The 26,489-nt window shown below is 36.2% G+C and overlaps 1 protein-coding gene across 1 annotated transcript in view; it reads left to right on the plus strand.

Moving 5' to 3' along the window:
• The window catches only part of ZNF804B (zinc finger protein 804B), a 578,621-nt gene that overhangs the window by 496,117 nt on the left and 56,015 nt on the right, over positions 1-26,489 (plus strand). The gene's annotated exons all lie outside the window — the stretch shown is intronic.

Raw genomic sequence — 26,489 nt, forward strand, 5'->3', positions numbered from 1 at the left:
TTTATTGTAATCAGTAATTGCTTTATCTAATAATTTTGAGATAAGACTTCAGTATTCCAAAATGTCACTAGTATATTTTTTTAAAAATAGATTTACCTCAGGTTAGCCCATTCTTTGTCATGCTTTTTTCTCTTTTCTGCCTTAATTATGATGCCGAAGTACAGTTTATGTAGCTGTTGCTGACAGTGCCCAATCCTTATCATTCAGACCTTTCGACTGTCAGAACCTACGTGTCTGTGTGACTCACTTATCTTTGTTTTCTAGAAGGACAGAAGTACAATTCTAGCCTTTTGTAAAATGATTAAGAGCTGGGTTAATAAAATACTACCACCATAAATCTTACACAATTCCTAAATTATATGCTAATGAACCAGACAGGAGAATTCTGAGATATAGGTATCATTCTTTGGAATTTCAGTTATTATAGTAATTTTGAAATTATAGCTTTTTAATTTATAGAGTAAAAATACCTATGTTTTGTGAGAAATAAGTTCTCATAATTAGTTACTTTAATAGTTTTGCACCTAGTGGAGATGAATACTACCGTCTACTTCTGATTACTCTCTCCCAGATATAGTTTTATTTTCTCTACATCTCTATAGGGTGTATTATTCTACATGCAGGACTGTGATATTGATCACGAGTGTGGCATTGAGGATTACATATAAAGTGTAGATACATTATTCTGTTAGAAGTACTCTTTATTCCATCACCAGACAAACATTTTTATGCAGTGAAAATAGTTTTTTTACTCCTACAGGGCAAAAACTCTATAGAGAGAGATAACCGTCAGTGAAACGCTCTATGTGGGTAGAGCCTATCTCCATTGTTTGCAGTATTCACCCACAAAGGTACAATATATGTCTGTGACTTTTCAAACTTTCTACCAGTTTCTCTTCACTAGGTTATTTTCTGGTGTAAAACTCAGTTTCAAGGCCTTCTATAAGATTTACAAATATTGTTGAAAATAAGGCAGCTATTGCTAACTCTGAAAGTGTAGCCTCCTGTACACAGGAATTACTTTTACCTCCATTTATTCAGCTCACTCACTCTTTCAGGGCTGAAGCAATAGCACAGCAGGTAGGGTGTTTGCCTTGCATGTGGCCGACCCAGGTTCGATTCCTCTGTCCCTCTCGGAGAGCCTGGCAAGCTACTGAGAGTGTCCCGCCTGCACAGCAGAGCCTGGCAAGCTCCCTGTGGCATATTCGGTATGCCAAAAACAGTAACAACAAGTCTGACAATGGAGACATTACTGGTGCCCGCTCGAGCAAATCCATGAACAATGGAAGGGCATTGCTACAGTGCTACAGAAAGTGGTTTTAAATAAATCTATATAATAACAATGTCTGTTATACTGCCTCAATTAATCGCATGACTTCTAATTTTTATGTCTTTACATCTGTATGTTTATGTAATTAAAATTTTTCCCTCTTTTTAGTGTGTGACTAACACTGAAATTGCTTAATGTTTAATTTGTGGAAATTTTGACTGTAGTTACAAACACATCTTTTGATTACCTCCGAAGCCATAAAAAAGACAATATAAAATAATATTTTTGAATCTTACACAATTTTTGCTTAAGCAAAAGAAAAGAGAACTTCATTTCAAAATGAAGTTTCCTGTGCATTTGTGACATAAAATTATATCTGTTTCATTGATTATATAATGTATCACTTAATTTATCATATATGCTGACATAAATATTGGAACAGAGAAAGAGCTCATAAGTCTAACAAAGGCTTAAGTAATGTTCTTTACTTGCTCATTAAATACCTATGTACTAACGCAGTGCTGCAGGAAAAAAATTTAAATTATCAAATGCCACTGAACACAGGCCAATGATTGCTTTTGTCTTACGGCAACAAATCCCAGTTTTAAATGTCAGCTTATACAATTCTTTATTTTAAGCACACACACATATGAAAACAGGTGGGCTTTATTAAGAAATGCTGTACCTGGCACCCTGGGAACATTTTCTCTTTAGTGACAAGGAAAGCAAATAAATAAGTAGTTGTAATATTTGGAAGCAATATACTTAGAATAATGAGTTTATTTAAATCATCACTATCTAAAAAATATGTAGCAAACAGCAGTGACCCCTTTAAATTTAATGGCTAGCTAAGATAAGTTTGTCATTAAATGTTGGATAAAGAGGAATTACATACATTTTTTAAAGTGAATGCTAATCAACATTTAAATGGACAATTTAACTCTTCTTAAATTTGAAGAATCCCCTGGGACAGTTAATTTCACAGCTGTTAGTAATGGCCAAATCATTGAAGATGATTTCTTTGTATTTCATTATATAAGGAATCAGAAAAAATGCAGTTAGACTTTTGTATTTATAATAGAGTGAATGACAATCTCACCTGACAAATAATGTTTTATTATTTTGTTTCTGAGCCGATACTTTAAATCATACACTAGAGAATTTCCTTTTTCCATTTTTGTATTTTAAGATGTTTTTCATAAATTAACTGTCCATTTAGGTGAAGATTTACTTCTAGACTCTATTCTGTTTTATCTGTATTTGATTGCTGTATATTTGTAGTTAATTTTGAAGTCAGAGAATCTGATGCTTCCATTTTCCTTTATTTTTAGGTCTGTTTTGGTGCTTCTGGTCTTTTGTAATTACACTTAAATTTCTATAATGTTTATTTTGTATTCTTGAAAAACAAACCTTTGAGATTTTGATCACTTATCACTTAATCACTTAACTTCCCGTTAGTCATCGATTTGCTCGAGCGGGCGCCAGTAACGTCTCCATTTGTCCCTGTGGCGTGCTAGTGTAGCCCAATGGCATCTCTTCACTCCGGGAACATGGAGGGCCTCAAACCGATCATTCATGATCTTGACAAAGAAGTCTGACCATCTGGTAGGTGGGCGGCCACGCGGTCTCTTGACATCCCGTGGAATCCAATCAGTAACAGCTCTAGTCCAACGGTCGTCTTTAAATCTCATTACGTGACCAGCCCATCTGATTTTCGACACCTTGGCATATGAGACAGCGTCCCTGATCCTTGATCGTCAACGGATGTCAGAACTCCGGATTCGTTCTCTCATTTGAGTGAAACGTGATATTCCAAGCATAGCTCTTTCTATTCTTCTTTGGGAGACCTGAATGGCGTTCCCATCTTGTTTGCGTAGGGCCCAGGTCTCTGAGGCATATGTTAATGCAGGAAGAACAGTGGAATCAAAGAGATGTGCCCGGAGCCGGAGGTTCTTCGTCCTCTTAGCTATTTCTTCGACGTTCTTGAAGGCGTTCCAAGCCGCTCTCTTCCTCCTGCGCAGCTCGGGTGCCAGGTCATTTGTCATGTTGACCTCTCGACCTAGGTACACATAGCTGTTGCATTCGGAGATGGTCGTTCCATTGAGAGCGAATGGGGCGTCAGGAACAAGGCTGTTTCTCATAAACATTGTCTTCGTAAGATTCAGCTGTAGTCCTACCTTTCCACACTCACGGTCAAAGTCGGCCAGCATTTGTGCCGCTTGGCTGATGTTTGGTGTTATTAAAACAATGTCATCAGCAAAGCGGAGGTGGTGTAGTTGCCGACCATCTATCTTCACTCCCATTCCTTCCCATTCCAGTCGTCGCATGATGTTCTCGAGGGTGGCACTGAAGAGTTTCGGTGAAATGGTATCACCCTGCCGCAATCCTCTCTTGACATCAACGATCACTTCTTTGTAGAATGGTGAGATCCTGGTAGTGAATCCACAATACAGCTCACTGAGGATCCTGATGTATTGGGCTTGAATGCCCTGATTGGCTAGGGCTTCAATGACCACTTCCGTCTCAACAGAATCAAAGGCCTTCTTTAAATCAATGAACGTTAAGCAGAGCAGCATATTGAACTCCCGATTTTGATAGGCTATCACATTGAACATGTCTAATGCTTTGGATAGGATGGCCACTATAATAATGTTAATTCATTTAATCTGTTAATGTGGAATCTTCCCAATTTTTAATAATTGTAGTCCCAATTTACAAATATTTCAACTTCTTTGTTGAGTTTCTCTTTAAAAAATGAAAAGGATAAAAGTTATTGTGTTTACATGTACATCTGCTACAAAATGTTGTACTTCATCCTAGTGCTGTGATTCTGACGTCAAAATATGTCGTGAATTGACTTACTAAAATTTAAGTTTCCTGGAGGTCATGCTAGGATGCTTGCTTTACACACAGGAGACCGAGATTTGGTCCCCTATACCCTCCAAGTTCACCAGGAGGAATCCAGATCACAAGAGAGCTAGAAGTAAGCCCTGGGTACTTCCAGGTGTGGTCAAAAACCCAAACAAAGCAAATAAAGCAAAATAATTTAAGTTATCCATATTTGTAAATGTTAAATGTACTATGTAAGGTAAAAGGTAAAAGCCCTCCCATTGTTCGTCGATTTGCTCGAGCGGGCCCAGTAACATCTCCATTGGAGACTTTGTTGTTACTGTGTCTGGCATATCGAATACGTCACGGGTAGCTTGCCAGGCTCTGCCGTGTGGGCGTGATACTCTCGGCAGCTTGCCAGGCTCTCCGAGAGGGGCAGAGGAATCGAACTCGGGTCGGCCATGTTGGCTGCATGCAAGGCAAACGCCCTACCGCTGTGCTAAGTCAATATATGGATAATTCATATGGTGTTTGTTATCGTTATCATTATTGCAGAATCTAATGAATCTATGATGATAGGTAAAACATAAATATTTCAGTATCAATATAAAAATATCTTACTTGAGATACAAACTTGAATTTATGAAGATGATTATCAACATTATATATACATAATATACGATGTATATATAGATTGATAAATATAGTATATATTATGGCTTATCAATATTCTAATTATATATATTTGTTTAAAGATATGAGAGGTTTTAAAAAGGCATATGAAATAAAGTTTATCTTTTAAATGGATGCTAAGATAAATGAATGAAAATCTTATTTGCTGGTTTTGCATGATTACAACATGCAATTTGATAGTTTTTCAACACTTGACATTAATCTTCTAATGTAAACACCTGGCCTTCTATATATGTATTTGTTAATTAATTAAAATAAACTCTCTAATTACTCTTGACATTGTAGATAGTGTTTTATTAATAAACTTAAATGTGTCTAAAACATAAACAAGGTCAAGCTATTACAAATGAGAATATTAATAATTTGGAAGAGCAAAATGATAAGAATTATATGTAGACTTTATTTATTATACTATAGAAGAAATAGATGACTATTTGGCCAGTTTTCCAGGAGTACTTATTATGTTTTTTTAAAAAAATAGAAGATATCACAGCCAGATCACCCTCCTTAAACTTCAGAAAAAAAATACTTTTGATATATCACGATCACGACCACCCTGTTGTTCGTCGATTGCCTCGAGCAGGTGCCAGTAACGTCTTCTTCGTCCTAGCCCTGAGATTTTTTTTTTAAAGTGCCATATTCAAGGCTTTTTCAGGGTTAGGAGAATGAGACCCATCATTGTTACTGGTATTTGGCATATTGGGTATACCACGGTGAGTTTGCCAGACTCTGCCGTGTGGGCATGTTACATTTGGTAGCCTGCCAGTTTGACCAAATTAGGAATGAGATAATAAGATATATAATGTCCAAAATATTGCATGGGACACAGCCATACTCAACATATGAATTTATAATTTTTCTAAAATTCAAGTGTTTGGCCAGAGTTACACTACAGGTAGTATGGTGCTTTTCTTGAATGTGGCTGAACCCATTATATCCTTACAAATGGTCTCTAAAACACCATCAGGAGTGACCACTGAGCACTGAACCAGCAGTAATTTCCAAGCACTGCTGGGTATGGCACCTCTCAAAATCAATAAATTAAAGTTCTATAAGTCATTCTATGTTTTAGCTAGAAGTTATAAATCCTGAAAAAAATGAAAAGATGTATACATTTTTAAGTTAATTATTTTAGTAATTTAATTATTCTTCAATTATGGAAGCCTACTCAGGAAAAATATTTCTGAATTTCTTCAAGGAACTCTGGAATCCAATAATGTTTACACTCATCTAAACTGGGGAACTCATTTGTTGTTGGGTTGTCATGGGTCATGGGTAGGTTTTGTTTTTAACTTTAGATTTCTATTTCTATTTCATAGAAAATGAGCAAAGGATAAAGTACACATTTTAGAGGAGGAATATAAATCTTCTATATTTTTGTATATATACATTTTTTAAATTTTTTTTATTAGTGAAACACCATGAGGTACAGTTGTATACTTACAAATTTTTGTGCTTGGGTTTCCGTTGTACAATGATCGAGTACCCATCCCTCCACCAGTACCCATTTTCCACCACCACTGATCCCAGTACCCCTCCCACCCCCCTTATCCCCCCATCTCATGCTTTCTCTGTGGCATGGCACTCCCTTTTGTTCTCTCTCTCCTTTTGGGTGCTGTGGCCTGCAAAAGAGGCGTCAAGTGGCAACATGTTCGGTCTAGAGTCTAGTCTCAGCATGCTTCTCCCATCCTGGGGGGATCCTCCCAATACCCCCATTTGGTGCTCCCTTCTACATCTTGGCTGCCTTTACCACTAGGGTGTGAAGCTGGCCTCCAAGCCTGGTATTTATCTCAGCTATTCTTGGGTGTTAGTCTCCTATTTTGTTACTTTATGTTCCCCAGATGAATGCAATCTTTCTATGTCTATCCCTCTCTTTATGACTCATTTCACTTAGCATGATACTTCCCATGTGTATAAATACATATATTGTTATTGTTGTTATTGTTGTTGTTTGGGTCCACATCTAGCAGTGTTCAGGGCTTACTCCTTGGCTCTGCAACTCAAGAAATAATCCTGACAGGAGGGCTCAGGGAACATATGGGGCATCGAGGATTTTACCCAGCTCGACAATGTACAATCCAAGAAATTTACCCATTGTACTATCACTATAGCCTGATAAATTTTTATTTAAAAAAATTTAAAACTTACTAGGAATTGACAAACTTAGACTTGAAATTTAAACATAACCCAATTCCCAAATAATGTCACCAAATATTGAAAAAAATACATCTATTATTAATGTAGGATGAGTATAAATGATAAGCACCTTGATAATTTTTACTCAAAAGTTTGCTATAGTAATTCTTTGTCAGCAAACAAAACCTTCCCATACACGAAGACTCAAGTCACTTTGGCAGATCTGTCACAAGAAATATTCATGAAAATATTCCTATCAGAATCATGTTTGATAGCAAGAAATTGGAAACAACACAAGTATAATTGTGTGTTGCTAATGGTGGGAGACATTCTGAAAAATGTCCTGAACTGATATCACCATATGACTTAGCATGTAGGGCTTACTAGGATGGGATGATAAATTAAAATATAAGCCAGGTAAATGGTTTACACTGTCTTGAAGAAGGGGAAAGGCAGTTGGGTAAAAGGCATTTATCATGCAGGCTACTTGTACATTCACAAGTCTGGTGGGTAGTTTTAAAATTATGATTTTCTAAACTGTAGATGTTTATGCATTGTTAAAATTAAATACTCGCTTGAATTTTTTTATGACTCTCAGAATTTAGTTTTAAAACTAGTATATGCATATAAAATGTAAAATGCCATTATGGGTCAAGTGACTTGAGTTAGATAAGTTGCTACTGCACCTGGGGTGTTAGTACCCTATTAAACGGTTCATTAAATAACAAATTTCAGCATGTTTACTTACCATCAACTGTGTTCAGTGTAATTAAAAGCACATATTATTAAAAGTTAATAACCTGAACTTCAAGACATGATTTTCTCTGCTAGTAGGAAAAATGTCCCTTAATTACTTACTGGAATATTTTAATTTTTCCCTAAAGTAAATTACCAAAAATTTTTCATGAATTCTTTTCAATATTAATGTTTAATTTTAAAGTAGTTTTTTATATAACTTTTGTTGTTCCTAAACAAATACTGTATTTCAGATATAATAGAAGAATGGTGGGAGAGGGATTATAATTTTAACGTTATTTTTCATATACTTTATCTTTCCATTTTAATTTTGTGCTATAATACCTATAACTTCTTATGTTTTGACGTGAAATGATAGCATGTGAAATTATTCTAAATAGTAATGTCTTTAATAGTTTAAAAAAGGTTCCTATTCTCTTTCCTCAGTGACTGCTGAGCTAACCTCACCAGGTGATTTGCTTGAGTGTGCTATTCACCATACCATTGCTAGCCATTCAGTTATTTGTTATGCCTGTCTTTCTTTGAACTGTCACACTGTCGCACTGTCCTTTGAACTATTTTACTTAATCATTTCTATCTTGAGATTGTTAAGAATCACTATTTGAATGTTTCTGCTCTGATCTTTAACTAAAAACTTTTTTTTTCTTACTCGTAAGCTTCACACTGTCCAAGCATTAAACATCATGTTTCTTTTTTATGGAGTAGGAGAGGACACAACTCTCAGGGGTCATTTCTGGCTCTGTACTCAGGAACTACTCCTGCTGGAGCTCAAGGGACCATTATGGGATCTGGGGATTGAATGTGGGTCAGCTGCAGAAAAGGCAAGGACCCCATTTCCTGTACTATCATTCCAGTCCCACATCATTGTATTGATTTAATCTTTTTTTTTTGTTGTTTACTCTCTGCCTATTTGTTTTTTTTTTTCTTGATTTGAAATGGGAAAAGACAACTGTGTGATATACTTGAATCTGCCTTTGTGAAAAATTCATAATAGATTACAGCAGTTGAATTTTGACTAACTCTGTTCATCTTAGCTCTTTTCCTAAGAGGGTCATTGTGAATATCATTGAATGTGGATCTTCATATTGGATCGTGTATGTTTATGTGAATGAACACTATGTATAGTAGTGCTTCTTATGAAAGACACCTTGGGAGAAAGAAATCTGTAGAAAGTTGGAGGCATTCCTATCTCCTACGTGCCCCTAACTTGTCAAAAGTAACTTTAAATTCCTCACCCTATCCCACTTCTCCCTCTACTTCAGTGTCTCTTATTTACAATCTACTGGAGATGTTCCATTTACATATAAACTTGCTAAACTTTGTCATACATGAAATTGTTTTAAGGCTTGATACATAATCCTCTAATAATTTTGCCCCTATATTTTGATTTTGGTTCAGAAATCTTGTAACCTGCACTCACTGTCCTCTCTATATTATATATCTCAGCCTATTGCAATCTCTCCCTGTACCCCACCATGTCTCAGTGAGCAAACAGGGCCAATGACCACACTTCATATTTCTAAAGCCTGCATGCATGTCTGGTTCTTACTTCAATTGACCCCACTCTGTCATATGATTTTGAACTCTGTCTCCCAGTTTGATCATTAGTAATTACTCGCCTTTCTTTCTTTCTTTCTTTCTTTCTTTCTTTCTTTCTTTCTTTCTTTCTTTCTTTCTTTCCTTCTTTCTTTCTTCTGATTAGCAAATTGTACCTTCTTGATTTTAAATGCAGGTGTATTTTCTTTTTATCCTTCTAAATGTTAGGAGTACTTTTCATGATTTTCCTTTTTGTGTTCTCATATTACATGATTTCTGGGTAGCCTCAGCTCCACCCATGATTTTTCTTTACTTTTTGTATTTTGAACTTCCAAATATTCCCACCTAAAACATGAGTTTGGTGCTTCAATTCTGAACAACCATAGAGATGCTGAAATACCTACATTAGAATGCTCTGAGTGAAATAGAGCTACTTGATTTGAGCCCTCATCCCATCAAGGAACCCGGCCTATAATTTAAGAGAATATGCCTTAAGGCAAAATATCAGTCTGCTTTACCAACTCTTTAGATCAAGGTAATCAGGACTTTTGAACTTTTGATCAGGCCTTTAAGTCAGGAAGAGAATCCCTCACCCTGGTCCTGGCACAGCCTTTCCTCTAACCTGAGTTGGTGGTAATAATCTTCATTATGATAAGTCCCCTGCTATTCTGTAGTCCTACAGGAGTCCTAAGAGGTCATGCATAGTTTCTGGATATGCACAATTCCTGCAGCTGATGCAAAGAATCCTGGTGCTAGACTTGGGAGTTTTCAGACTGGGCAGATGCTTTTGGAATATACTTGAGAATTTTTAACTCCTGAGCATGCATCTTTAAGAAAGCCAACCATAAAGGGAATAAGAATGGAGGACAGAACTCAGTCCCTCCTCAAGACTCAGTCCCACTCCCCTGACTGAGTCTTCAGAGTGAATCAAATTGTTACTTGCTATGAATTTGTCAGTGATGCCCTTTGAATGAAACCTTAAAAAAGCTCAAAAGAAGAAACTTAAGGAGAATTGGACCAATGAGGAGGACAAGGCACCCAGAGAGAGCCTGGAATCTCTTCAGCTGGCTGCCACTCTGACTCCCTACCATGTTCTATGTATCTCATAGTTGAGATCCATAACTTCTAGTAGCCTTTGAATAAACCAGTGGCCTAATGAGTAAATGGGTTTACTGAGTTTTATGTGACTCTAGAAATTAATTGAACCTGAAGGTGTCCTGAAACACTCTTTTGCTCGAGCGGGCCCAGTAACGTCTCCATTGGAGACTTTGTTGTTACTGTGTCTGGCATATCGAATACTCTCGGTAGATTGCCGGGCTCTCCGAGAGGGGCGGAGGAATCGAACTCGGGTCGGCCATGTTGGCCGCTTGTAAGGCAAACGCCCTACCCGCTGTGCTATCGCTCCAGCCCTTAATAGCACAGCGGGTAGGGCGTCTGCCTTGCATGCAGCCAACATGGCCGACCCGAGTTCTATTCCTCCGCCCTTCTCGGAGACCCCGGCAAGCTACCGAGAGTGTTCGATATGCCAGAAACACTCTTATTAATAACAAATCAGGGAGAGATACAAAAAAGAATCTGGGTTTTGAACTGCCACCTGAATTCTGAGAATCGGATTTGCTAATTCTCAGATTGGATCTGTTAATTCCTCTGTTAATATTAATTTGTCTGTTAATATGGCCAGAAGCAAGGGGCTTAGGATTGTGTGTGAAGTGAACGTTATTCTTAGGGACTGTGTCCTTCACCTGTAGAATCTGGTGCTTTATCAGGATGGATTGTGTCAATCTGATGTAGTTAAGAATTGAGATGAGTTATCAATCACGGGCAGAATTTCTGAGAAGTACTTGCCACTGCAGGAAAACCTACCCATGTCACATCAGAAATTGGTCTTAGAAAACCAAACTAAACCAGTTTTAGTCAATACACTTTCCATTCAAGCAGTTGAAAAGCAAAATATCTCAAGCATCCAGAAGCCCTTTAAGTGTCTTTGCCTATCATACCCTTGTACCTCATTAAACAATGATTTTATTCCAGTTCATGGGATGCAAAATTATTGTATCTTGAATCATAAATCTTGAGCTCAGATATCCTGTCCTGTGTAATTGCAAAATAAATAAGTGATCCATGGTGGCACTCTCTCTCACCAGCCAGGTGCATTTGGTGGCAATGAGCTGCTTTCTCCAATCTTGCCTGCAGCCACTGCCAACAAAACACAAAAGGAAAGAACAGGGCCGCCAGGTGCGTTGGTGATCAGTTACCACTTATTCCATTTTCCCCTCTACCTGGTCCAGTCTCATTTAAGCGCCTCATTCCAGTCTCACACTGCCCTTAGTTCCCATCTCCTCCTGTCCCCTATGTTCATCTCATAGCTTTAGTCTTGTGCCCAATCTCCAAGCATTCCAGGTAGTGACTACACCCAGGTCAGGTAGCACAATCAACATATGACAATCCTTTCTTCCAATAAGACAAAGGCTACCTGCAGCCAGGAGATCCACTCAAGGGCGAAATACCACCTAGGGGTGTGTTCATCCATTCCTTAGTTCAATAACCACCTTAGATTTACTTATTTCTAAATAATCTTTCTAGTCATTTTGTACGGACACAGCAAGAGGTTTATTAAGTTTGCATGGTGGCTCTCCTGGGGGCATCTCACTATAGATCTCAGACTAAGCTCACAGCTTGCTCTGGGTCCATCCAGTCCCTTGTCGAGACCCTGCTTTTGGGATGCTAGAAACTAAGGGCAACTGAAGCTTAAGTTGAGAAAACAGATGCCCAGGAGTGAATAGTATTCTGTGCCAATTGACCCTGAAGTCACAAAAGCATAGCATTAACTGTCTTCCTATGTCTATACAAAAATTACATTGCTCTGAAGTAACCTATGCAAAAGAACATAAGAGAAGGAGGAAAGAAAAATTTCACTTACAAATACAAAATGAGAGATGTCTGAGGAATTTGACTTTACAAGTCACAAGTACTGTTAGGAAAAGATGGTGATTAACTGGTTGGGGAAGCAGAGCACAGAGAAGTTAAAGGTAAGCACAGAGGAATGGCAGTGCCTCAGGAGTACTGTGAATGGTGGAACCCAATAAACCTAAGCTCCCTGAGATCAGGGAGAAATAACAAACCAATGTTATCCTACACTGCCCTTTTGATTTGTAGGAACCAACTAAAGACAGGGTTGTGAAGGATAAGTTCACCTCTAAAATCAGAAGAAAGACTGCTGGGATCGTTGACAAAATTGGAGAATGGGAGGGATCTGGCTCTAAAGATTCTAGATTATAAAAAGATAAATATGTTTATGATAAATTATTATAGTAATACAAAGCTGGGTACAAAAATTGATGTTATAAGAAGTGGTGAAAAATCAGAAAGGGGTGGAACTGAAGTAAGGAAATAAATTTTAGGAAAATTTTAAAATATATATTGCATGGATCCAAAACTTGTATTCAAATGTGGTTAATGGAAAACAGTTCTCTTTATATTTGGACCTTAATTGGTCTAGGTCATTTATCGCAAGTTAATAATAAATTCCTTCTTTTTAATATTGCTGACATTTGTTTTTTTAATTTAGTGCAAATATTTTTTTCTTGTAGGATGAATTGAAGAAAAATATATTGAAAGTGACTATGCTAACGGTATAGAAATATTTTGTGAAAATACAGGTTTTTATTCCACTTCATTAAGAATATAAGTAGCAGGAGTAATACATTTTCTGTCTCCAACATCACCTACCATCTGTTTGTCCCTGACCCTTGGCAGTCATTCTAAGTAGAGACAGAAACCAGCCCCGGAGTGGGAGCAGCCACATTAATTTTCACTAAGACCTCAAAGTAAGTCTCCATATTGCAATCCTTTTAGAGGAGACCTCTGGCACTCCACTTCGTAGCAGACATCTCAGCTAATGGAAGAAGTGATAGTATTATGGATTCTCTATACAGCCATAGACATAAGAAATTGATGCAAGCATTCTACTACTCCCTGAGCTTAGATCTTTTTCTCCTTGCACTATTTGTCAAAGGATTTGAGGTTTGCACAAAGATTCTTGAAACTGTTATTCAGGACTTTTTACTTACCTCTGGGATAGGGCCATTTCTATTCCTCTTCTGAACAACTTGCCTGCTTGTCCTTCAAAAACCACCAGGACAGCTGCCCTACATGCCTGTTTATGCTATTTATGATATTGCCAGCCTAGCACCAAGGTTGACTTTTTTCCTCCAGCCACAGACAGGTAGGAAAATATATTCTTCATGATAAAGGTCACATTTACATTGCAGAATTTTGAAGTGACTTTACGGCCAGCTGCAAACATATATAACAAATATTATCGTACCCCCAAATTGTCAATTATCATAGTCTCTAAGTAAATATACCTCAGTTAAAACTAAACATTGGAAAAAGGCACATATAAGTAATCCTTCTTAGTCACAAGGACGGAGATTTAAAAACCGACAGCATTTTCTTCTTTAACATATAATTCTACATTGAAAACTAGTGATAAGTATAGTCCAAATAATTCCAAAGTTCCTCTTGCATGAATAACCTTTTTAAAGATGTTACCCAAACAGTTAAAGCTGTCATTTAACTTCACAGTGAGCCTTATTTTTCCTCTGATAATTTACACTTTATAGTTCATTGACACTTTGTTCCCACATTATTTCTCATATTTTCCTAATTTGATCTAAAACTCACTATTCTTACTAATGGCTTTAATTGGGTATTTCATTTAAAATGTTTTATTTTCCAGTCACCAGAGATTGAGTTTAGTTGTACATTTTGTGTCTCTAGTGTTTGAGACCCTGAGGTTTTTTTTTTTGCTTTTTGGGTCACACCCAGCAATGTTCAGGGGTTACTCCCGGTCCTGTGCTCAGGAATCACTCCTGGCGGTACTTGGGGGAACCATATGGGATGCTGGGAATCGAATCCGGGTCTGACGCGTGCAAGGCGAACACCCTACTCGCTGTGCTATTGCTCCAGCCCTCTGAGACCCTGAGTTTAATCCTCTAAACAACACACTCAAAAACATTTTACCTTCAGGAAATAAAGTGAAAAACATTATTAAACATTGGTCTTATTTTTTACTTTGTTGTTTCCTAAGGGTAAAATTTGACTCAAGTGGTGGACCAGAAAAATAGTATAGCAAGAAGGACACTTGCATTGCATGCAGCTGACCTTGTTTGATCCCCAGAACCCTATAATCCCCTAAGCCCAAACAACAGAACTGACCCCACAGTACAAAACCATGAGTAAGCCCTGAGCACTGCTGGATGTGGCCCAAAAGACAAAGAAACTACTTGACTCAAGCGGTGGAGTAGGTATAGTTTAGGAAACAACATTGCTAGACTGAAACTGTATATAAAAGGTTTTTCAATATCTAACAAATTAGAATATATTTGTACTACTAAATTGGTAAAACTTCTTATTAAAAAGGATTTTTACCAAAAGCGAGCACTTCACTCTTAGAGTGATTTGGCTAAATGATTATTTCATCATTTGGGGGATTTTTTTTTAATATCCTATTTTATATCCTTTATTCCTTCTCTCTTATTTTGCTAACATAGATACTTGGTTCATTTTGTTCCTTTAGATTATATGTCCTTCTCTTTGTTAAAAGAAGGACATTTCCCTTTTTCACTTCTGTAACCTCACTCCATTACTGCAATTTTCCTGTTTTATTCATTCTACCTTCTTTACAGTATCAGCTTCATGTCAGTTTATAACATCATGATTCTATTTGTTGTATATGATAAATCAGATTATTTGGATTATATTTAGAAGCATATCTTTTACAAAAATTATAAAGACATAAGAAGGAGCTAGTCTTAGACATGATTACATTCAGGAACTCAACTGACCAACTTTCATTTCTTCACTCTATGCTGCATATTCACTATACATGCTTCTATTAAATATGGTATAGTTCTGCATTGAATATGATATACATAGAGATAACTTCAGATCATTTACCAGTCAGTGACTATAAAATTAAGCTACCTAGAATCAATGTGCTGTTAGTTGACACTATTGCCAGAATCAGTAAAATAGTAGCGGGGAAAGGGTCATTTCTTAATAAAAGGACTTTTTTTTTAATTAAAATGAAATTGTACAGACAACAGGAATCAGCTAATTCTATGTTACTACCTAGTTAACTTTACCAAATTCATAGTTAAAACACGTATGGAAATTAGAACTAATATCGGTTTCTTTCTCATCTACTCATGCAGTATGTCAGCAAATCGCACATATAGTGGAGATTTATTTAGTCTATTTCCTATGTTCTATCAACACAATTTCATCACTCGTACTTTCTTAAAGAATTTTAATAGCTTCTTAATGTATCTATGGTCTCTAAGTAGCATATATATTGCTACCTGATTTAGTTTTCTACTAGACATGTCTTTTAGGAAACAAGATAATTCAAAGCTTCCAATATGCCCCTTTTGGTTATCATATGAGATTCTTTAAACACCTTAGCTTAAAATTCTTTTTATTTCCTTAAAATAATATTATAATGGTATATTCTTAATTTCTATCACTGTCACTGTCACTGTCCTCCCGCTGTTCATCGATTTGCTCAAGCGGGCCCAGTAACATTGTGAGACTTGTTACTGTGTTTGGCATATCAAATATGTCATAGGTAGTTTGCCAGGCTTGCTGTGCGGGCGAGATACTCTCGGTAGCTTGCTGGGCTCTCTGAGAGGGGCAGAGGAATTGAACTTGGGTCGGCCATGATGGCTGCGTGCAAGGCAAATGCCCTACCTGCTGTGCTATCACTCCAGCCCATTCTTAATTTCAGATTTTTTAAAGCATTTTACATTCTTACTATTGACATACCCTTTAGCACTTTGTGTCTTTGTTGCAATTATTTCTACTAGAAACATCCGTCTTCATTGACCTCACAATCATTTAAGCCATTGGACCTAGACAATAGCTGACAATAATAGATGCCTTATTAATACACATAAATGTATGAATGAATTAGATGGCATTTAACTTGTGCCCAATTAATATTTTCTAGATTTTGATAAAAATTTATGCCTTTAGTAATTAATTGGTAGATACAGTGTGACATTTATACATATGAAGGTATGAGGCTATACACATGAGACATAGTATTGTAAACCAATGATAAATTACAAAAATTAATTAAAAATTCAAAAGATGTATTAATGTCTTAGTCACACTGTAATGTGATATTTAGCAAAGTAAACTTATTCTCTAGTAAACTTAAATACAAATAAAACAGAAACCATAAAAGCCAATGTACACACTTATGTTTTAATTATTAAAATTTTTATGTTCCTAATAAAGCTAAGTAAATAATTATTTTATTATTCATAAAAGCATGAATATGTATGGTTTTAATAATTCTAGATAAAGGTATTTGACATTGAAGAGAGGGTTCAAAACACCACTAATAGTACTGGAGAGATAGCATAGCAGACAGGGCATTTGCTTTACAGACTGCTTGGATTTGATCCTGATTCCAAACTCTATCAAGATCAATCCCTGAGCACAGATCCATGAATAAGACCTGAACAATGCGAGGTATGGCCCCAAAACAAAACAAAATAAACAAACAAAAAAAACCAAAAAAACAAAATTAAAAAAGTGAAAAACCATTTATAATAATAGGATTGTATTTTTAAAATACTTTATACAAAATAACTATTGACTTTTGTATCAGTCCCTTAATTTTTTTTCACTTAAAATAATCCTTTAAATATTTTTTGTAAGACAGAAACTTTGAGAGTTATAGAAAGCTAATAAAAACCTTTCTTCTCCCTATTTTTCTTTTTTTAGATTTCTATGTGATTTTTTTTTAAGAAAGAAACAACATGTACACCACCTACCATCAGATCAAGGAAACCACACAAGCATTTAATTAACTCTCTCAGACAGAACATTGGAAAGGCCAACTCTAGTTCTGTTTATCTACTTCCCAGCTTTTGGACAAACATTGCATTTTTACTGCTTTCATGTTTTCTGATAGTGTTTGTGAAGCAGAGAAGAACAAATACTATTAAATTGAATTTCAAATGCTTGTATAGCTTCAGGTTTAAGAAATAAAACAACTTTTTCTTATGATTCTAAAGAAATATTTTAAATGATTAAAATATCTTAAGGAGATTGTTACCAAAAAGTTAATGAATTTTTATTAATTTTTGCTACTGTGCCTTCATCAGAATGCACAGCTTCATGAGTAATTTTGAAGATATTTTACTAGGATGAGAGTTTGTAAACCCATGTTACTCGTAACTAAATGGCAATATAAAGTAACAGAACCATCAAAATGGAGATCATTCTGATCTTAATAAAAGAAAGGGACTGATTTCTTTTTTTCTCTCAAATAATGTTTTCATCAGGATTTCTAACTGCGTTTCCTGGGTTACAGATGAAAGGCAAGTGCAAAAGGCTAGGTGGGATTGTCACTTAAATGTTGTATTTTTTTGTTATTTGTAATTAAAAAATAATTCAAATTGTCAGGTTTGGGTTAACATTAGGATTTTATCAATATTTGATCAGTTAAAAAATTTACTAAAGCTATATTCAGAAGCTTTGAAAAAATATACTATTTGATATTTTTAAATAATATTTCTTTAAATAATGTATATATTTTTAAAATAATATTAAGAAATTAACACTGGAAGAAATGAATACGGTTCCAGTGCCCACCAGGAGTGAGTGCATTCCTGAGTACATAGACAGGAACTGCCAGTGGATTTTGTTTTCCTATTCACTAAGCTGCTATTTCATTTTTAAAAATAATTTTTAATTACTGTAAGCAATATAGTTACAGTGATAAAGGTAAAAGGTAAAGGCCCTCCCGTTGATCGTCGATTTGCTCGAGCGGGCCCAGTAACGTCTCCATTGGAGACTTTATTGTTACTGTGTCTGGCATATCGAATACTCTCGGTAGCTTGCCGGGCTCTCCGATATTAAAGTTTATTATATTATTGTGGAAATTTTCTGTACCCCCACCACGAAAGGACCTATTACCCTCCACTACTATGTCTTTGTCACTTTCAGTCAGATCATCATTTCTTCCTACCTCTCCATCCTCTAGTTAGTAATCTGTTATGTAATCCAGTCCCAGGGTTTTAATGTTTGCTATATCTATTCCCTTTTGTATCTCTGTATAAATATATTCATATAAGTCTGTGGATTAAATTATAGACACTGCCTTATCTCTGAAAAATGTAATTAGATTAGGAAGTAGTATTACTTGAGAAATTTTATTTGTTTTGTTTTGAAGGTGATGTTTTCTTGCTTCTCCTGAGAGCTAAACTGTCTTGCTGATTGTGCTCATTTTGACTTTTCTTTGCTCTCATCATTGATATCCTATCCTTGATGTAACAATCAGTACCACAGCTGCACATTCACTCTTCAGTTAAGATTCTGAATAATACAGTTGCTCAAAATGTAAATTTTTGATGACTCAACCCTGATACTGCCCAAAGCTCTCTTGTTGATTGTAATTTTGCATATTACCTGTATATTTTTTTGTTTTGAAGGTCATGTTTTTATAGATGTGCTCTCTATCTATATAGAGTGATTTATAGAAATATCTCTATCTATATATCTATATATATCTATCTAGATAGATATATATAGATATATAGATATCTATATATTTCTATATATCTCTATATAAATATATATGTCTAGATATATATCTATATAGAGTGATTTATAGAAATCACTCTACCAAGTGATTTCTCAGCTCTTGAGGTGATAAAAAAATAATCTTATTTTTGAAAAAATTTAATATCTTATGCTATCACCATCATAGACTCCTCCACCATTCTTCCAATTAATAACACTATTTCCCTCTTATAACCTCATTTTAATTGTTAATGTTACCTGGCTTATCTATTTTTTAATGAGATTTCCTTTCTTATGTCACACAAATGAGTGAAATTATCTTCATTAGATTTATTTTATTTAGCATATCTTTTGAGTTTCTCCAATTTTAACTGAAAAAGACAAACATTCATCTTTTTATAGTTTCCTAGTATTCCATTATATAGATATACCATATCTTCTCTAAGTAAAACCTTTATAAGTAGGTACTTAGGTTGTTTCTATATCTTTTTTAGTTACAAATTTCATATTTTTCAGATAGATATTCAGAAGTAGAATTGTTGGATCATATGGGAGTTTTAATTCTTTTTTTTTCTTTTTGGGTCACACCCACCAATGTGCAGGGGTTACTCCTGGCTCTGCACTCAGGAGTTACTCCTGGCGGTGCTCAGGGGACTTCATGGGATGCTGGGAATTGAACTCGGGTTGGCTGCGTGCAAGGCAAATGCCCTACCCACTGTGCTATATTTCCAGCCCCAATTTTTATTTTTTAAAGAAATTACATACTATTTATCAAAATGGTTGTACTGATATACATTCCCACTGCTTTTGTATGACAGCTATTTTAATAATGATTTTTTAATATTTGATTTCCAATGTTAACAACAATTAATGTTTTACAGAATGTTTTATTTAATGACAGTTCTTTTTTGCATTTTGGGAAAGATATATTAAACAGACAATGTTAATAGAATAAACACTTGAATCAATTTAAGTTGTTTAAAACAATATAATAAAAATTCAGTTGTTTAGAGTATTATAACATTTTAATTTTGTATAAAATTGCACTTTAGATATAAAATTTCTATACCTACTTGAAATAATTATCAATTTATCTTGATTTCCACTGTTGTTTCCTGATTTTTAAAAATTTTCATACCATTTTCTGTCTTATGAAGCTTTTTGTTTCTTTATGTTTAGTGATAGTGAAGACCTAAATACATTTTAAGATACACTTACTTGATATACACTTTTATTCCTGGAATGCTTATGAATACAAGCTTTTAAAAAAAAACTTTTTAGAGTCAAACAACTTTCTCCTTAATAAGCTATTGGCTTGCATCTTCTGTGTGCTGCTTTATATGAGGAGAGCCTGGTTCTGTTACAAGTATTTTAACATAGATTTTTTATTTACTTTATTAAGAGGTCAGCAGTCAGATTGACAGTTAGCTTTTATTACTTTCCATTAGCCAAAGCTATGTATACAGAAATAGACTAAGCCAAATAATATACATTTAACATAATTCTTCATTTATTAATATTTTCATGATATTGAAACCTTATACCACATTAATTAGTTTAAATAATTAATTAGTTCTGACCTCCGTGGACGATCAAGAATCAGGGACGCTGTCTTGTTTGCCAAGGCGTCAAAAATCAGATGGGCTGGACACGTAATGAGATTTAGAGACGACCGCTGGACTAAAGCCGTTACTGACTGGATTCCACGGGAGGTCAAAGACCACGTGGCTACCCACCTACCAGATGGTCAGACTTGTTCATCAAGATCATGAACAATCGGTTTGAGGCTCTTTGTGTTCCTAGAGCGAACAGACGCCATTGGGCTACACTAGCACGCGACAGGGACAAATGGAGACATTATTGGCGCCCGCTTGAGCAAATCGACAATTAACGGGAAGTCAAGTGATCAAGTGATCAAGTAATAAAAATCTGGCTGGCCAAATTGCAACTTCAAATAGCATATATTAGAATTATGTTCTAATTTATTTTATTCATAGCTTATTTTTAATTACTTCCTACTAAGTTAATTGGGCTCAGACTTTCCTAGAGCAATAAAATTATACATACATCTGTTTCTTTGTATTGATGAAATGTTCTCTCCATATTGACTAGACTCATTCCTAGAGAAAACTAGTTTTAGTATCTAAATATATAAGAATGACTTAGTCTAAATTGTATTGCTATAGTTATCAACCTTGAAAATTATTCTCTCAAACAAAACTATTTCATTAATTCATACATCAATTTTGGGGCCAGAGAGATAGTATATGTGTTAAGGCCATTGTCTTGTATGCAGCTCACCCCGATTGATCCCCAGTATCACACATTGTTCCTTGGTCACAGAGCCAGGAATAAACCCTGAGCACTGGCAGGTGTGACTCCCTCATCCCCTCCGAAAAGACTAACAACTAAAACAACTCTAGAAACCCAAAGGTAGTATTTAACAAAGTTTGCAGAAATATGTGTACAACCAAGCTATATATAGTGGATACATTATAGAATAGCATCTGAAATAGATTAGGCACCATGGAATGTAGAAAGTTTCACAGTTCAATTGTATCTTCATCACTATTATTTTTGTGTGATAGTAACTTATTTTAATATAGTTTCAGTTAAGAATGATACAGAGAGCTCTCATATGTTACAAATTTAATAACTAGCAATTAATTCTATTTTTCCTATAATAATCTCTTCCATAGAAAAAATGGCCATATTTTTTCTAATCATTGAAGGATAAGTTGGGGAACCCCTAGATGCTTTATTTTCTTAGAACACACCTGGCTGTGCTCAGGGCATACTCTCAGCTGTAAGGGAGCAAGGGATTATTCAGGGATCACTCCTAGTAAGGCTTGGGAGACCATCTGGGGTACCAGGGGCTGAATCTTAGTTGGTCACCCATAAGGCACGTGCTTTGCCCATTGTACTATCTCTCCAGCACAACCCTTTAATGCTTTAATTAATTCAGTTTGCATTTTCTAAGAGTAAAATCATTATCTTACATAAATATTGAAGAATTACTTTGCTGGGGGCTGGAGAGGTAGCACAGCATGTAGGGCATTTGCCTTGCACGCAGCTGGCTCAGGTTTGATTCCCACCATCCCATATGGATCCCTGAGCAGCGCCAGGAGTAACTCCTGAGTGCAGAGCCAAGAATAACCCCTTTGCATCGCTGGGTGTGATCCCCCCCCAAAAAAGAATTACTTTGTCATGTAATTAGACTATGTTAACTCTTGTTTCTTATCCTTAACATTTAGATTTCATAAAATTAAATGTTATTAATATACTTTAGAGTGCTGGGATTCTAAGTTCAGGATCTAATTCAGGATCAGATATCAATTTATGCTTCTCTGATTTCTTCTATTTTTTAAATATGGCTCTGATCTTATCACAGTCCTGTCTACTTTGAGTTTAGTTTACTCTTTATTATTTCTAGAAACAAGTGTAAATTGATTCATTGCTAATGGTTTTCTTTTTTAAACCACTCTTGATAAATGCTATATGTTTAGGAATTTATGTTATATTTATTTGTTTCAGGCTGGAGCAATAACACAGTGGAAGGGCGTTTACCTTGAGCGCAGCTAGCCCGGCTGAGCTGGGTTCAATTTCTCCGCCCTTCTCAGAGAGCCTGGCAAGCTACCAAGAGTATCTTGCCCACAAGGCAAAGCCTGGCAAGTTACCCGTGACGTATTCAAGATGTCAAACACAGTAACAAGTCTCATGATGGAGACGTTATTGGGCCCGCTCGAGCAAATCAATGAACAACGGGAGAACAGTGACAATGACAGTTTATTTGTTTAAAGATTGTGCTTTGTTTTGGGGCCATATCAGTGGTGCTCAGTTCTTATTCCTGGCTTTGCACTCAGAATTACTCCTGGTTGGTTTGAGTGCCAGGGATTGAACCCAGGTGACTCATGGTTAAGATGAGCACCTTACACAATGTATTATTTTTCAGTCCCTTCTCCAAAAGATGTATGTTATTTATTTTTCACATATTTATTTTTATAGACTTCTTTCTTTTACTGATTTCTTATTTTATACCATTGTGGTCAGTATTTTATATAATATGTACATATATATATATGGGCTGGAGCGATAGCACATTGGGTAGGGTGTTTGCTTTGCATGCGGCTAACCCGGATTACCTGGGTTCGATTCTTCTGCCCCTCTCAGAGAGCCCAGCAAGCTACTGAGAGTATCTCGCCCACACGGCAAAGCATGCAGGTTACCCATGACAAGATACCCATGATGTATTCGATATGCCAAAACACAGTAACAACAAGTCCAGCAAGTCTCACAATGGAGACATTACTGGGCCCGCTCGAGCAAATCGATGAACAATGGGAGGACAGCACTACAGTGCAGTGTGTGTGTGTATATATATATACTTCTTTCTTTCTTTCTTTCTTTCTTTCTTTCTTTCTTTCTTTCTTTCTTTCTTTCTTTTTGCACTTACAAAGGCCTGTGTTGTAAACCAATATGTAACATACTTAGAAAATATTCTCTGTGCACTTGAGAAGAATGTGAGTTCTTTTGCTATTGGATGGAATGTTCTGAATATATTTGTTAGACCACTTTGGTCTTAATTAGAGCTGAAGTTCGTTTTCTGTCTGTATGATGTATCCATTTTTTAAAACTGATATTGAGGATCCCTACTAGTACTGCATTTTAAATTATTCTTTCCATATCTGTTAATATTTGATTAATACACCTAGGTATTATGTCATTGGATAAATACATACTTGTAATTTTTCTACCTTGAGATATTGACCTTTGTCTCCTTTGAACTTGTCTCCTTGCACTTGTTTGTTATAGATTTTTTATTGTTTTATTTTGTTGTAATTTTTATTTATTCTATTTTATATGATAAATGTATAAGCACTCTTCTCACTTTTTGCTTATATTCATAATGAATTTAGTTTTCTGTTCTATCACTTTGACATAAGCATATCCTTGAAGTTAAAATAAAGATATCTCATAGGCAGTGTATGAATGGATCTTTTAAAAATTTCTATTCAACTTTGTGCCATGAAATTGAAACATATAATCCACTTACATTTAAAGTAAATAAATTATTTTTATAAAACAACACCACCAAGACCGATCCCTGTGCACAATTCCAGGATTAAGTGCTGAGCATGGCAAAATGTGGAATCCCTAACTGCACTCCCCCAAATTTTTTTCAAAGTAATTACTAATAGATAAACACTTAAAATTGATATCTTGTTCATAGCTTTCTGGTTGTTTTGTAAGTTCATATTTCTTTCTTCCTTTCCTGTTATCATCATTTGTATATTGGTTTCCCATAGTGGTATGCCTTGATTCCTTCTGTATATCGTGTATGTAATTACTTAGGTTTTTGTTTTGCTGTTAACTTTATGAAGTATTTTGTGTAGCAGTCTGTTTCAAGCTTATAATTTAATTTTAAGTGCACATAAAATACCTACCCTTTCACTTCCTACCATCATTTTAGTATATTTGATATCAGTCTTTCTATCTTTTTCATAGTTTATATCCACTAACAAGTTATGTCAACTATGGCTATCTTTTATTCTTTTTCCTTACAAACTTTTTACTAGAGTTAAGTGGCTTCTTATCAGCATATTATAGTAGTAGTAAAGTATTGCAAATTGGAACATATACTTGTCTTTATCAACTGTTTATTTTTATTTTAATATGTTTTTTATTTTTAATGATTTTAATTGAATCACCATGATATAGTCCATTACAAAGCTATTCATTATGGGTTTTAGTTATATAATGTTCCAAGACTCATCCCCCCACCAATTTACATGTTCCACTACCAATGTCCACAGTTTCCCTCCCACTATCTCCCTACCACACTGGTTTCTACCTGTCACTATGGCAGACACTTTTATTCTCTCTCTCTCTCTCTCTCTCTGTCTTTCTGTCTGTCTCTCTCTCTCTCTCTCCTTCCTCCTTTCTGCATTACAGTTTGCAATACAGTTACTAAAAGTTCATTGTGTTTGATCAGGGTGTTCAGCATTTTTATCAAGAAGACACACTTGGAGTAGCTTTTTTTATTTTTGAACTAGGTGTGAGCTTTTATGTGTGGGTGTGATTGCTAGAGCATACAGAGGTATAGGGAGGTAGAGAGAGTAGCCCATTTTGACCCAGAAAAGCTCTGGAGAATTCAGTCATAAAACCTGCATATCCAAATTTTCAACAAATTAATATCTCAGTGAGGTCTGTCTAGAAATGGTGGAGTCCAGTGGGAAGCATGAAAGTGATTTTGGATTGTGGGAGCAAGCAGCTGCTGGGGGCTCTGTTTGGGTGAGCACTAGGCTGACCTGCCCTCCTCCAATCTACATCAGTCTGTTCAGCCTTGTGCAGGCCTGAGATTAACTGTGCTTTGGACCTCTTTCGAGATTTATTTATGGGTCTCTGAAGAAAAGCTGATAAATGAGTTTTTTGGGTAACCCAGAGGTGGTTTGTGGAACTGACTCCTGCATACCTAACTTTTGGCCATATAATTTATTGGGAAACTTGGTCCTGAGTATTTGGAGTCCAGCCTGAGGCACTGTGGTGAATTTGGGGTTTCCTGAAGTCTGAAGGCCACATCAGGCTGCTGAAGAACTCACCCTGTAGGCTCATGTTGAACTGCTGGCATCAGCAGGCCTCTTGGTCACAGTGGTGAGAGCAGCAGCGGTCCTTCCAGCAGGAACCTGGACTGGAGTCAGGACAGCTACTGTTTGTTGTTGGGACACTCTGGGCATGCTGCAGTCACTAGTCCAGCAGAACCCAAACGGGCATATGTTCCTATTCTGCATCTCTATTCACTGATCAGGGATATTTTCCTCCATAATATACTGCAAGTGCTGTGGGATAGTTTGGGGAAGAAATGTCAGTAAGGTGGCTGAGCCACGTGTGCAGCTGCAGGTTTTAGTCTTGGTGGGGGTTCTGGGTCCAGAGCAGGTGCCCAGCTGTCTTCGAGATTCTGGTACCACTCAGCTGCCCAAGCCAGTTGCTCATGGTGAAACCCTGGGGTACCACAGAAGTTACAGGCACCAGGAAAGGTGCCTTTTTAAATAATCGACCCTTACATTTGTCTCAACAAAATTATGGAGAGTTTCTGTGCTGCCGCGCTTCGAAGTTCAGAGTTCTTTTTTTTTTTTGTAATTTTTTTTTATTAGTGAAACACCATGAGGTACAGTTATAGGCTTACAAATTTTGTGCTTGGGTTTCAGTTATACAATGATCAAGTGCCCATCCCTCCACCAGTGCCCGTTATCCATCACCACGGGTCCCAGCACCCCCCCATCCCCCCCCACCCCATCCCATCCTGCCTCTGTGGCAGGGTATTCCCCCTTGTTCTCTCTCTCTTCTTTTGGGTACTGTGTTTTGCAAGAGAGGCATTGAGTGGCAATCATGTTTGGTCTATAGACTACTTTTAACATGCTTCTCCCACCCTGGGAGGGTCCTCACAACACCGTTCATTTGGTGCTCTCTTCTCTATCTGAGCTTCCTTTTCACCTAGAACGTGTGGCTGGCCTACCATTCATGGAGCAAAATTCCTGGTACTAATCTCAGCCATTCCTGTGTGTCACTCTCCCTTTTTGTTGCTTTATGTTCCCCAGATGAATGCAATCTTTCTGTGTCTATCCCGCTCTTTCTGACTCATTTCGCTTAACATGATACTTTCCATGTAGTA

This window comes from Sorex fumeus, unplaced genomic scaffold (genome assembly GCF_029834395.1).
Source record: "Sorex fumeus unplaced genomic scaffold, SorFum_2.1 ptg000037l, whole genome shotgun sequence".
Classification (NCBI taxonomy): Eukaryota; Metazoa; Chordata; class Mammalia; order Eulipotyphla; family Soricidae; genus Sorex; species Sorex fumeus.